Source organism: Suncus etruscus, chromosome 1 (genome assembly GCF_024139225.1).
Source record: "Suncus etruscus isolate mSunEtr1 chromosome 1, mSunEtr1.pri.cur, whole genome shotgun sequence".
Classification (NCBI taxonomy): domain Eukaryota; kingdom Metazoa; phylum Chordata; class Mammalia; order Eulipotyphla; family Soricidae; genus Suncus; species Suncus etruscus.
Window position 1 is genome coordinate 11,586,506 of NC_064848.1, and position 4,829 is coordinate 11,591,334.

Here is a 4,829-nt window from a genome sequence, read left to right on the forward strand (position 1 = left end):
CACCAGAGAACAGGGAAACAGCAGAACAGCATCTGATGTGGGACATTGGACAGGTGCATAGTTCTGCGTGGTTGAAAGCATCTTCCAGATGTTAATTCTGAAGTAGTACTGACTGTGAGATCATCTAGTATTGTTCCCACCACCTGTCTCTGCAGGGCTAGGATTCTGGCCCTCCATGATCGAAGAAGGCTTATAACAAAGGGGGGGGGGTGTCACAGAAGAGATTGCAGCTATTCCCCACTATGACTTTTTTTTTGAGTCAAAGCCAGGGGGAAAAAAATCTCTACTAATTGAAGACCAAATGAGACATGGGATCAATTATAAATAATTATTTCTTTTTTAAAAAAAATCTCTCATGTCAGCAGTCAAGTCACGTCTCCAGCACCTGAAACACTCTCTTTTAAGTGAATTAAAATGTAGAGTGAACTCACTCACTTATGGTGCTGTGGGGGCAAGGAGGGGCTTCAATGCACTCAGCTCTCAGCAGGAATCTGTGCTGTGGTGATAGAGCTCCAAGACCCCAGTATACATTGAAATTTCAGAGTGCTGAACCTTAGATTTACTGCCTTTCTGCTATCAGTACAACCTTATGAAAAATGTAATGCAAATTAGGTACAGTAATAAACTAGTATCAATGAATAAAATAGAATTATTATGACAATATACTAGAGTAAAAGCTATGTGAATATGACCTCCCTCAAAAACTTTTTTGTATTTGGGCTATGCCAATGGTGCTTTCCGCAGGCTTTACACTCAGGGGTCTCTCATGATAGGCTTGGGGAACATTTGGGTGCTTACATATCTCAGGCATATATATATATCTCATATATATATATATATATATGATATCCTAGATATATCAGGATAGAACCTGAGTTCGCTGCATGCAAAGCAAGTACCTGGTCTGCTATACTATCACTCTGCCCATCAAAACAGCTGTTTGTAAGTAATACTTTTGAATTGTAGTTGTTATGTGTCTAAGCATGCATGTCTATTTGTGTCCTTATGTGTCTGACTATAAATAAAACAAAGAAATGCTTTCACTTTTTTTTGGGGGGGGAGATACATTGTTCTATTGAGGCCCACAGAGCATACATACATACATACATATATGTTTAAATATATAACCCTGAATCAATAGTTATTATTTAAAAAAATTCATCAGGACCACACACAGTGATGTTCAGGAGGCCATGCATTAGCTTAGGGTTATGCCAGTCTTGCAAGGGTGAGGTCTTGAATTTGATCTCCAGCGCTACCCAGAGTGGCTAAGTCTCAGCTTTCTGCTATCTGTGACCTGTAGTGATCCAATAGATTGTATATCTCTAGGGATTGTCAAATAAAAGTATGTGACCCCTAGAGAGCACAAGTGTGAGCACCAGAGTGACCCCTGATGAATACTAATACCAGAATGTGCAGGACCATTCTTTTTTTTGGGGGGGGGCACACCCGTTTGATGCTCAGGGGTTACTCCTGGCTAAGCGCTCAGAAATCGCCCCTGGCTTGGGGGGACCATATGGGACGCCGGGGGATCGAACCGTGGTCCTTCCTTGGCTAGCGCTTGCAAGGCAGACACCTTACCTCTAGCGCCACCTCACCGGCCCCATCAGGACCATTCTTGACCACAACCAGGTGAGTGCAACTCTCAGTGAGTATGTGTGTAAACAGTGGAGTCAAGTGTGTGGGCACTAAGACCCAGCACAGAGGACCCCACCATCAAAATAAAAATGTGAAACTCTAATACCATCAAAATAATTGCAAGGAAAAAGGGAAGGGAAGAGGAAATATTTATGTTGCCTAAACCTGAAAAAATAGTCTCTAAAAATCTTCCCAATTAAAAAAATTGGACTCTATGGTTTACAAAACTGTTACAGATAGAATTGCATGCATGCAACATTCAGCACCACCCAACTATAGATAAGATAAAAATATTTATTTTGTTTTTGGGCTATTGCTCCGGCCCAAGATAAGAAAAATTTTAAGTGTAAGATATTTGTCTTTGTGAGAATAAAAATCAGCAAAGCAGTGGGATATGCAGTTGATTGGCTGTGATGTTTAGGTAAGTATAAAAATAAAGATGTACATAATTAATAAATTAGTATAGAAATACTCACTAACTTAATTTTCCTTTCTTCTCAATGCAAAACTACTTATGTTTTATGATCAAGATTTTTGCACAATTTATGCTCTATTGAGGATGATAAGTTAGATTAGTTTTTTCTGGGTCACTATATATCAAAATAATTTTAAAAATTAATTTCAATTTGGACAGAGGTTCAGTAGTAAGTGGAGCTTACAAATAATCTTAAAACTATGTATAAAATTGACCTAGAAATTCCACTTTAGGGTATCTACCCCCAGGATTTAAGATGTATACATACCTTTATTCATTACTGCAGTTAGTACAATAGCTAAGATATGGAATCAATCTATTATTATTTAAATTTTTTTTTCAGGATCACACATAGAAATACTCAGTAAGCCATGCATGAGTTTGGGGATGTGCCAATAACATTCAACAACAGAAAATGGATTATGAAGATGTGATACATATACACAATAGAATACTATGAAGCTGCAAGGAATGATGAAATCATACAATTTCTGATAGCTTGGGAGATATTGTGTATATTCTTTTTTTTTTTTGTTTTTTGTTTTTTGTTTTTTGGGCCACACCCGGCAGTGCTCAGGGGTCACTCCTGGCTGTCTGCTTAGAAATAGCTCCTGGCAGGCACCGGGGACCATATGGGACACCGGGATTCGAACCAACCACCTTTGGTCCTGGATCAGCGGTTTGCAAGGCAAACACCGCTGTGCTATCTCTCCGGGCCCGATATTGTGTATATTCTATATAGCATTTATCTGTGGTATAAAGAATAATTGAATGAGGAAATATAATATAGTAAAGGGAAGATACCTATATCACCCTTGACCCCAGAGAAGGACAGAGAAGGAAAAAAATCAAGAGGATAAGAAAGAAGATAAAAAAGTGAAGAAGTAATGGGGGAACAGGGCTTAAAGGGGGAATGGGCTTAAGTTATATTGGTGATGTGGGAGAGTGGTATGACTGTATATCCAAAGCACAGACTTAACAAGACTGAAAACATGAAATCTAAGTTGCAATTTAGATCTGAACTTTGTCAAGGTGACAGATGGGTCGTGGAGGACGGCAAAGTTTGGTGGAGGGCTGATACTGGTGGTCGGGTTGGTTGTTGCAAGATAATATGACTAAAACTTAACTATCAATAAATAACTTTTAAATCACTATTCTTTAAATAGAAATTTTTGTAAAGATGTATAAATTTGGACATAATCATGAATTCTACTCTATTCAAATACTTGTAAGTTACATAAATCACCATTATTGCCCCAATTTTATTTTATTTTACTATTTTTTGTTTTTTGGGCCACACCCAGTGGTGTTCAGGGGTTACTTCTGGCTCTGTGCTCAAAAATCGCTCCTGGCAAGCTCAGGGGACCATATGGGATGCCTGTTGGGTATCGAAACTGGGTCCTTCCTGGCTGGGCCACATGCAAGGCAAATGCTTTACTGCTGTGCTATCACTCTGACCCTAAGTTAAAAAAATTCACAGTGTAAATTTGTACCTTTTATAAGTTGTGCCATCCTCTTAAAAATATCTGGAGTCACACAGTGATGTAGCTATAAGTACATGTAGAGATTTAAAGCTAAAATGTTAATATGGCAAAACATTCTCCTCAGACACCATGTGCACCTGTCAACACAGTTTTAATTTGTGAGTATCCCTGAACCATAGCTAGAGCTTACCGAGAAGCATGAAAATGGACATGTGGCTCTACTGGGAAATGGTACCTCACTCTGTGAGACACTATTGCATTCACGCTCTCAGAGAAAAAGGATTTGACAAGTTAATTAATTTGTCTTTTTTCTTTCCTAAGTGCTTCTGTCACTCAATTCTTCCTCTTCCTATGAAGCACTGTCTCTCTCTGACATGTGTAGAAGCAACCCAGAAACCTTCTTGACCTTCTGACAGAGTTGGTTTTTTTGTATAAAGGGGCACAGGGCAGAAGAGGAGGGGCTCTAGCTACGTCCTTGGCCTGGATGGAGTGGCCCCAGAACTGATATTAGGGTTGAAGACTCTTGCCCTTTAACTAGGTCCTTTAACTCCTTCATCAAATACTGTGTGTGTGTGTGTGTGTGTGTGTGTGTGTGTGTTTGTAACACATGAGGCCTTTGAAGGCTGGCCTTCTCTAACCTGGGATATAAGATGAGCTTTTCATTTTCCCATTCAATCCAGAATGCTTCTTTTTGTTCACATCCAATATCAATCACTCACTAGGGAAAAGAAAAAAATCTATACAAAATAGACAAGGCTAAAATTTGCACAGAATTAGCAGATATAAAACTGCTCTTGATGAACCCTGAGCCACTTGCTGTGGCCCAAAAGCCAAAAGAAAATTATTCTTTGTTTCTGTGTACAATCATGAAGAACTAGCAAGGGAACACTTGTGGCCTGGTGTCTGTGGTCTATCCACCAGGCTGAATCTTGTCTGCTGCCTTTTTCTTTTAGTCTCTGTTGAAGCACTTTCTCCTGCATGTGGCTTTCACCCCTGGCCAAGTCTTCTATTTTCTTTATTCTTTTTTTTGTTTTTGTTTTTGTTTTTGTTTTTGGGTCACACCCGGCGGTGCTCAGGGGTTACTCTTGGCTGTCTACTCAGAAATAGCTCCTGGCAGGCAAGGGGGGGTCCATCTGGGATACCGGGATTTGAACCAATCACCTTTGGTCCTGGATCAGCTGCTTGCAAGGCAAATGCCGCTGTCGGGCCTGTCTTCTATTTTCTTCACTCAC